Genomic DNA, 10,806 nt, shown 5'->3' with positions numbered 1-10,806 from the left:
TCCTTTTTCCCCTCCATGGCAGCGTTAGAATGTAACATAATGTTAAACATGAAAACATTGTATAAGAAGTATAACTTAAAAAATAATAAAAATTGTTAATACTTGTATTGGCAATGGCTCAATATTACTGCTGGATTAATGACAAATGAAAAAGTGTAAGAACAGCATAGACTAATTGGTATCATAACAAATTATTAGGGACCCTTTTATTTCGCGAATGGTTTATTCACGAAATTTTTATACAAGCATATAAGGTCTACATACCAACAAATTATGTTATTTTTATGGTGTTACAAACCGTTTATGCGTCGCAAAATCCCGCGAAATTTGCAATTTTTCTCGTTTTGCGCGAAATGGGGCTAAATTCCTCTCATTCACGAAATTTCGCACAAAATAGTCCATTTAAAATCACATATGTTTACAAGTCAAAGATAAAACTCCACACTACACGAAAATATTTTACAGAACGACGCCTAGGCAAATCATTTTTTACTTTATAATTTGATAATATAAATAACTTCATATTTCAACGCCCACGGGTTCAAGTAACGGGTTTATTACGTTTATTAACCTAACAATAACACAACTGTTTTGTTTCCATTCGTTGGCCAACAGTTTTCCTAACGGCCATTGCAAGCCATAGACAAGAAAGTACATAAACACTTTATCATAGCGACGCCATGTTGAATTTTATAATTTTTCGCTGTGGATCTCTACTTTTTCTTTCAAAACCCATTTATACTGTACGTAGAGCTCCTAACTACTAGGCCCCACTTTGGTAGCCAGATTATGTATTGTATACAGCTCCTGCTTAGCTAAACTTAAAGTGTGTACTACTCTAGCACCACATTTGTGTGACAGTTTACTTATGTGTAGCTACCAGCTTAACTATTATTGCTATTTGCTTGCATTGACACATAGATAGGTATACACATATACTTATGGGTAGGGACACAGTTGATGATTAGTATATTAAAATGTTACAAAAACACAATGGTAATTTAAATTATTTATTAACAAAATTCAAAATATCTCAGGTTAATATTAAAAGTAAAATTATTATTGCTTTCAAAAACTTAACAATTGTTGGCACTGCAGAACACATGTATATATGTAAAATGTCTGGAGTGACGATGCGCACATTTACTAAATTATCAAATGTCTCTTTTGTTCGGGTTCCAAATAATATACACAGATTCAATATATAATTATGATTTACATATGTCTTTACCTCGGCTGGACCCAAAAATAACTTAAATCAGTAGAGCTCTGATGCTCTTTCTGCCAAACCACTGGGTAATTACAGTTGTGTGTTAAAAACGAGTGTCAAATTAGATTTACGTAATTAATGTTACAATATTTAAGTCACTCAAAATCTTTCTGGAATTAGGCCGCAAAATAACTAAACATGGGTGTGATACGTATTTCGTTTCTACGAAATGGAGTAACAGACACAGTCATTTCTTACTCACGTATTTAAACACTCCTAGAATCTTTATCCTTCTGGATAAAACTCTACTAATCTCTAATAACACTTAAACAATCAGTTTATTTCATCCTTTGGTGCGGATGCCTATTCCTCAATAGCTATTTTTCAGGATAAATTTCCAACGATGTCATATGTGTCCATTCATTGAGAGGCCATTACATTCTCTTTTAAAACCTTCTTAATTTAAGTAGCTTAAAATGTGAGCCACATTTAAAATACGGCTCCTGATTGGCCGAGAACTGAAGATAGTTACAAATATTTTACATTAAATACATCAATTCCGCACGCATATATAGCGCGGAACACAAAATCTTATGTTAAATTTAAATTCAATACACATAGTAATAAAATTTTACATTAATAAACACTGCGTCAAATTAGCACTTTACCGTTTAAATTTCAATTGCTCCTAGAAGGGTCCTTGCAATTGCCAGTTCTCAAACGTTCGTTTTTGTCATAGAGTTTTAATTACATAGATATACATATCAAATACAAAGAGTTTTCAAATAAGAAAAATATATACACGGAACGAAGAAATATAAATTAAAATAAATTTTTAATCTGGGCTGGAAATATACATTGTTGCAGTACAATACGAAAAAAAAAGTCTTAATTTTCTAGAACATTCACAATATGTCTGAAGTCAATACCGAATTACAGTAATTTACAAAAAAAAAAACATTAATTTTACCAACATGGCGTCCTTCCATACAAAATGACGTACTTGATGTACTGTGAACTAAACTTACACACTTTATCTCGTCTTCTCTGAGACGTTCGGAGAAACAGATTTATCATCTTTGGCTCAGAAACTCCGGGCTTGTTTGTTTTGAAGTTGCTTATTTTTGAATACGCACTTTTTATATTTATTTATTTAAATTGAAAAGTGGGTTTAAGTGTTACTTTTGAATTTATATGTTCATACATTTATCTGAAACAGTAATTTATCTAGTATTTTGCCCTCGAATGAAGCATGTTATTTAAACAACAGTTATACAATTACAAATTCGCCATATCTAAACACGTTACAAGCGTTTAAATCATGCCGAAAATTGTATCAATTCACAACCATCACAAAGCATAGACTATGAAAATAGAAAAAGAAGAGTTTATTTGTGACACAGTTTCAGCATTCATGAAAGCAAATATTCCATTAGAAAAATTAGAAAATCCTAACCTCAAGCAATGGCTCAGCAAGTACATTCAAGGTAGGTATTTTTTGTAAGATGATAAACAAAGGGATAGTATCTTTGTGTATAAATACTCATATTTGTGCAGTTTTTCACATTTCTGGATAATTTGATGCAAAGAAATAATAATGCTGTGCAAAGTTTGCAACATTCGAATAAATTGGGAACGACGAGACACATGCATGAAGCATGTGAAAGATAGTAGCAAGCACAAAGAAAACAAAGAAAAAGCTACTGCTGGTTGCAGTAGTGGACCAAAGCGACAGATTTCAGTGCAATATTCTCTTCACAAAGCAAAGACTATGAAAATGGAAAAAGAAGATTTTATTTGTGGCACAGTTTCAGCATTCATGAAAACAAATATTCCATTATAAAAATTAGAAGATCCTAACCTCAAGCAATGGCTCAGCAAGTACATTCAAGGTAGGTATTTTTTGTAAGATGATAAACAAAGGGATAGTATCTTTGTGTATAAATACTCATATTTGTGCAGTTTTTCACATTTTTGGGTAATTTGATGTCAGGTTATTTAATTATCAGATTGTTAGGTTATTTTATTAACCATATACATGTAAAGTAACTTAGGTATCAGAAAGTAACATAATGTATTTTATTTTAATTTTTTGTGGTTGAACATAGGCAAAATTATGATTAAATTAAAGCAGTACTGATAAAAAAAAAGATGAATTTTTGTATTTTGCAGGAGCTGGGGACCTAACTTCTGCAGACACATCAAGATCAAAATATGTACCACAGATTCGTCAGGAACGGAAGGAGTTTGTCTGCCAAATGGTCAAGGATCAGCTTGTAACTGTATTGTGCGACGAAACGACAGATAGGAATGAGCGCTGTGTTTTTTTTTTGTGCTATTGAGAACTTTATGTCCCAATCAAGAACAAAAGATGTTTGTTGCCGGTGTTAAAGTTCTCCAAAATGCAAATGCTACCGAGTGTTCCAGGGCTATTTTGGATGTACTGACTGACTACAATGTGAAGTACGACAATGTTGTTCGAATCGTTACAGATTCAGCACGCTACATGACTCTTTGTGCCCAAATGTGTAAAGTACTTTGTCCTGATCTACTTCACATTCAGTGTTGGGCCCATAAGCTAAATTTAGTTGTGAACATTTGGTCCACCAAACTGCCTGAACTTAACAATTGCATTGCTAATGCAAAAGTGGCTTTCCTTAACACCAGGAAGAGGAAACACAAATACATTTCCTTTCTGAGGGAGAAGTACCCAAACGAAGAAAAGAAGTGTGTACTATTTCCATAGCCAGTTATGACAAGATGGAATTCTTGGTACAAATCAGCATTGTACATTGCAGAGTATCTCAGCGATTTGGTTGAATATTTCAAGACAACCAATGATGGAGGGACTGCAGTACAGTATTTCAAAGATTTGACAAACATTGCAGTTGTGCACATCATTGCTTCAGCAAAATTTTTGTCTGAACACTGCCAGTCTGTCATTGAAACAATTGTGTAACTTGAAGGTTCGTCTTACCCATATGCCCATAAGTTACAAGCAAAAATACAAGATCTTCGAGATTGTTTCAGAAATGTTGCTCAGGGTAATTTTGGTGAAGCAACAAATGCTACACTGGACACAATGATTGTTACTATGAAATCTGTAGTAGCCCAGCAACTGCAAGTTTTGGGTGTTGCATGTGAAAGGAAGCTATCCCTCTTAATTTTAGAAAACACTCCTACTGAGTGCATGGGAAAGCTTTTTGACATTAGAAATATATCTCTAAATACTGTAGATGACACCCTGTTAAATGCAGCAAAGAATATTCCTGTCATCAAGAAAATTTCTTCCAAACTCTTTTTGGAAGGCTATTCTGCTTTCAAAAGGCAAGTTTTATCCCAATTGGACAGTGCCACTTCTGTTGATTTAGTATCAGTTTTATTGGGGCTAAAGGAAGACCATCAGAAACAGGGGGTGACAGTAGATAGGACAAACTGAATCCTTAAAAGTGGGATCATACCACGTTTCACCAACATCGGGAAAAAAAATAGATTACAAGTTTTGATCTCTTTAGTTTATTACATATCCAGTTGTTATAATTACATACGGCCATATTTGTATTGTCTCGTGGTAATAATGGGATTTGAAAGTAAAAATATATGTTTTTAAAATGTCACTGAAAACTATATGCTGCGTGGCATACTGCCAAAAACGAAAATTAGAGCACGTTGGCCTGTCATTCTCAATTTTAGCTGCTACTGTAGTTTTTGAAGTTGAAAATTAAAAAAATATAATAATGGAATAAAAAATAAATATAATAAAAAGAAATAAAATTGATTACTAAACGATCATCAGTTTCAATCTGGCTGTATAATTTGGACTTTACTAGTGCAGAAAAATATTACATAAGTACACACACTTGTAGAACCATTATTGAGATGAATTGGTGGATGTGCGGATAAAGGCGTCAAGCCTCAGATCTAACAGTCGTGGGTTCGAATCCACCTTGAACCAAAATTTTTTTTTTCTATTGCGGAAATAGTTTAACGTCCCAATTTAAGGACTAACATAAAGCAATTTTACAATATCAGTAGCCTTTATCGAAAAAATATAAAATATGGTGACTACAAAGGTGCCAACTATCACACGCTAAACCTTTCTCAGGTTGTATCTGGCTGTAATTTTTTCGTTGTCAAGTTGCAAAGAAATGGTATGATCGCAAGGGTTTTGTTTACAAATTTAAGCAAACAATTATTACTATGGGAGTGATGCCTCTCCCTTTACTTACTCTATTATCAGGAATTTGCAGAATCCTGTATTAAAATTTTGTGGATTCCAGTTTCAAATGTAGACAGCGAAAAGGCTTTCTCAGTATATGGGAATATTCTCACAGATATGAGAACAAATCTGAAACCAGAAAACATGGAACTGATGGTCTGTATGTACTTTGGCAATTGACATAGGTGTGTGTATTGTAACATGTAATTTCAATAATTCATATAGCGTAAGTGAAAGCCAGTTCTTGTAAACATATTATTCAACTTCCCAACAAGGGTTTATATTAATACTAGCTAATAACCCGCAGCTTCGCTCTCGTAATTTCTGAGTATTGCTGAAATATTACCATGAAAAAAAGATCCCAATATTTTCAGGGTGGCCACTATATTTGTGATAAAAAATTCCAGGTTTTTTCCAGGTTTTTCCAGGTATTTTCAAGATTTTCCAGGTTTTGCAATATATATACAAAATTACATGTTTTTATTTATGTAATACATGATACAAAGCACACATTTTAAAACACAGAACTGTATAGTACTAAATATAAAACAAAAATGCACAAAATGTGATACATACCCAACTAAAAAAACAGGTGGCAGTTTACTAAATATATATTTGCCACATAACTTTAACCTTTTTTGTGTTTAAAATTTCTTCGTCTATGAGAGCGGTCTGTTTTAAGGCATCACTCATTATTTTGACTTTTTTTTGCCTTAAGTTCCCTAAGGTTCTTTTCTGTTTTTTTTTTTTTTTTTTTTTTTGAACCAAATATATTTGGTATATTTTGTGCGTATTAAACAGGGCACAACACTGGCCGGCTGGTGGTTGTTTTCATTCAAAATGTGGCTAAAGAACTTGCATGGATCAGGCTGAAAACATCAGGCTATACGTGTAAGTTATAAGCAATCTTATTAGTGTCATGAATTGAGATATGTTTTTCGAGTAGATATACACATCGACCTACCGGATGCTCGCTTGCGTCTTGTTTTAACTGTCGCAGCGATGTTTATTTTGACAGCTCAAGCAATTATCTTTTCCCGTGAGTTGATAGAAAAAGGTCGCTTCACACAGCATAAAAAAAGGAGCTACGCCACTTATTCCCCACGCAGGAAACACACTGGCTGCTGTCTGTCATCCCCCGCATTTCCCCCTTCCTTTCTTCTAACATTCCACGTCCCGCCTCTCGCGCGAGCAATAACGAAGCGATGTAGCAGTTGCACCACGCATTGGGTAGTGTTTATGCTTTGCTGGTGACCGCAGGAGGTCCAACATGCTTTTATTCGGTATATATGATCTTTCATTGCGTTTTTTCTTTCTTTTTTTTCTGTTTTTCAGATTTTGGTCAAAATTTCCAATTTCTTTACGGTTCCCGAGAATGTACTCGTAAAATCACTGCTTCGTTAAATCCGGTGTTCGTGAAATCGGGGTTCTGGTGTACATAATAATTATATGTTTAGTATTATTATTTTACAAATTTTAAGTGAACATAGCATTACCGACGTTAAAGGTAAGTTAATGCGGAAGGTTTATCGGCCGGCCTCAACACGCTGCGAATATTCATAAAAAAAGTGCAGTGTCGTTAGTTACTGGACATATTTGACAGTTTATTGATAAGCGATGCGTTTTTTCTTTCTTTTTTTTCTGTTTTTCAGATTTTGGTCAAAATTTCCAATTTCTTTACGGTTCCCGAGAATGTACTCGTAAAATCACTGCTTCGTTAAATCCGGTGTTCGTGAAATCGGGGTTCTGGTGTACATAATAATTATATGTTTAGTATTATTATTTTACAAATTTTAAGTGAACATAGCATTACCGACGTTAAAGGTAAGTTAATGCGGAAGGTTTATCGGCTGGCCTCAACATGCTGCGAATATTCATAAAAAAAGTGCAGTGTCGTTAGTTACTGGACATATTTGACAGTTTATTGATAAGCGATGGATTACAAGACGTCGTAGTTTATAACACCGCTAAACCGTTGGAAGCTACTAGTATAAATTAAAGTACTAATAAAACTTTGTTACAGGAAGCGTGGGCTTCATCCTGAGCAGGTTGAGTGGAAACAAAATTCTGTAACTTGCAGGTTTCTTGATTGGTTATTTATAACTCTATTGTAATTCTTAGATTTGGCATGGCTTGTAAATGCTCCCCTACCCATCGTATCGATCTTGAAACTTTCATTGCATATCTTGCATCTCGCACAAGTTCTGTCTTTCGCATCCTCAGTAGCCCATGGAACCTCAAGACTCATAACGATAGGAATACCTAGTAGACATTGCCGCAATAGCTTCCTAACAAACTGCACAGCGTAAGACTAAAACCGCTCGAAGACTTGTACTGAACAGAACAAATTAGAACAACACCCCGTGTTGCACGCCGTAGTGCGGTTCATATTCCCCCTCCCCCTCCGCCTCTTAGTGACGTATTGCGTCTATGAGGAAAGAAGAAACATGACACGCCTGGGAACACTACAATCGCTGCCAACATGACACTGTACAGATTTTCCGCGTGATTATCAGACGCCGCGATGTACGTCTTATATAAGTTGTGCGCATTTACACCGCAGCATTTGCCCAGGAAAGAAATAAAATTCCAGACAGTTTCCCGGTTTTACCCGGGCCCTTTCAAATTCCCGACATATTCCCGGTTTTTCCCGTTTTCCAGGTTTGGTGGCCACCCTGTATTTTTACTAAATAAATAGGCACAATACATTTTTAGGTACAGAAATTATTTTTTCAATCCTTAACTATTTAAGAATGAAATTTTTTCAAGAAGTTAGGTGAAAATTTGTTTTTACTTTTTAGTGTAGATTATTTATATGATGTTAAAAATTTATTGTTAGAGTGTTCGTAGATATTTTACCTTGACGAAATCACACTCTCTCCTTTAATTTAATGATGTAGACAATTAAAAATATATATTAAAACTCACAAGTTTATGGCATTGTTTACACTGACACTTTTTATTTATTAAGGTTAGAGATATTCTTAAGATAATTTAAGGAAATTTGATACAATCTCATCTTTATACAGATATCAAATTTCTTATCAAACATATGAGTAGATTTTTAGTTTGCTTAGTATTACTATAACAAAATCCCCTAATTTCTTACCCCTCTGCTATTTTCCAATAGGGACGACAATGTTAAAATTGAGACTGAAGTAAATATGACAATTTTAGCTACTCAGACAGAAACCAAACTAATCCTTTTTTTCTTCTTCTTTCAACCGCAGATATGAATTCCAAAATAAATATAACAAACTTATATTTATTTTGAGTTAGAATTATTCTTACCAACACCATAACCTTTATTTCAATATTTTTAGAATAATAACTACCCTGTTACAAATAAAAATATGGTATTTCAGAGAATATTGAATAAGAGAAGGTAGCTTAATGTACATTTATTTATCATTTCCTATATCATAAATTATGTTTTTTTTCATAAGATAATAATTGTTATGTTAAAGAAATATTTAACAATATTTCACATTTTAAAAAGTATACCTAGGTTAATACATTTATGTAAACAATATTTTTTGTTTTGCCATCTTTAGTTAAAATGTAAAGATTTTGTGGACTGGATACTCGTGAGCACGCTACATACAGTTGTGCGTGAGAAAAACAGGGTTTTTCTAAATTTACACCTGCTACTTTCAGTGTTTGGCCCTGCGCTTTGTTTATAGTCATGGCAAAAGCTGTTTTCAGAGGGAACTGCACTCTTTTAAAGTTGAAAGTTAAATTGGTTGGAATTATAGGAATACGGGGAATCAAAACATTTTCTCCTTTTGCAATTCCAGACATAATTATTACCATTACAAGATTCCATCCCGGATGTGTAATCTGTAACCGTGTGCCATTACATAATCTGGGTGCATCGAGATTACGCATCAACAGGACTGGAACACCAACTTTTAGCTTGAGCCTATGAGAGGGCACTCCCGACAACTCTAAAGAGTTGAGGAACTCTACAGGATACGACGTGACCTGCTCTGTGTCCATGACATTGTCTACCGAGAGATACTCCACACAGTCACCTTCTACGTGGGACATAATTCTTTCATTGATCTGCCCGACGATTTCATTTGTTGGTGCTAAAATTGCCCTCTCACACAGCCATTCTCTATTCCCCATATTTGTTTGTATATCGGGGTACACTTTATTTTGTAGATCATCTGTGTTTTGTACAATGTTGCAGAATTTGTGGTTTAATCTTATAATTCTGTCATTATCTCTTGCCAAACGATCCTCGCCAATTTTTAGTAGAGCTGCCGCATACTGCCCCATTTGTTTATCATTATGCAGTCGTACTCGCATATTTACAGTTAGACAATTTTTCTTTTTTTTACATTTACCCATATTGTAGACGCCTTGAGGCATGCATTTATTTCATCTGCCGGTGTGCCCCTAGTTATCACCGGCAGAGTCTGTCTAAAATTGCCAGCTAAAAGTACCACCATCCCTCCCATGATAGTTTGGTTGCTCTTTATGTCTTTCATAGTCCAATTTAGGGCTTCGATTGCTCTTTTGTGTGACATCGTACATTCATCCCCGCTCGCTGTTTTTCCTAATGTTACAAACTGGCATTACCTCATGAGCCAAGTTTAATGGTAGTTTTAGGACCGAATGTGCAGTTCGGCCACCATTCAGCAGCGTGGCGGCTATTCCAGAGGAGGCTACTGCAACAGCAACTTCTCTATCTTTCCGGATTTGAGCTAAAAGCAGATTTAAAAGAAATGTTTTACCAGTGCCTCCCGGGGCATCTAAAAAGAACAAAACCACCTTCACCAGTTTCTATTTTTTGCAGGATATTATCAAAAATCAATCTTTGTTCCAAGTTCAAATGTGGGACGGACTCTTCTATTTGCTGTTGTGAAGTTGCGGTATCATAATTTAATTCTCATATTAAATCACTACTAACATCATCGGTTCTAAATGGTCTACTCATCCCAAAGTCAGATAAATCTTTTCCAGTAATAGTCATCACTTGGTCTTAAATCTTAGTTAGTGCCTCGTTGTAAATAAAATCATTGTATGTTACATCTGGATTACTTTGTAGTAATCTATGTAATATATCGTCTGTCATGTCATTTTTATAATTTTCCCACAGTTGTTGAGGATTTGGAATTAATATAGCGATTCTCATCTCAACTGCTGATCTACATTGAGCAGCCTCTTCCAGTGTTAGATCCCAATGATTGTCGTTTTCTAAAATCCCTCTTGCCTCGCAAGTTTCTCTGTATGTTGAAAATACTTGATTATTGTGTTTTTTGAGATCTTCGAAAGAAGTTGGCCCTCGCACATGGTGTAGAAGTATTCTCAAACAAAAACATTCCATATTGCTAACATGGACCGTGTTAACTCTACCTAAAGTATTTCC

This window comes from Bacillus rossius, chromosome 5 (assembly GCF_032445375.1).
Source record: "Bacillus rossius redtenbacheri isolate Brsri chromosome 5, Brsri_v3, whole genome shotgun sequence".
Classification (NCBI taxonomy): domain Eukaryota; kingdom Metazoa; phylum Arthropoda; class Insecta; order Phasmatodea; family Bacillidae; genus Bacillus; species Bacillus rossius.
Note: the sequence above shows the minus strand (reverse complement) of the source record.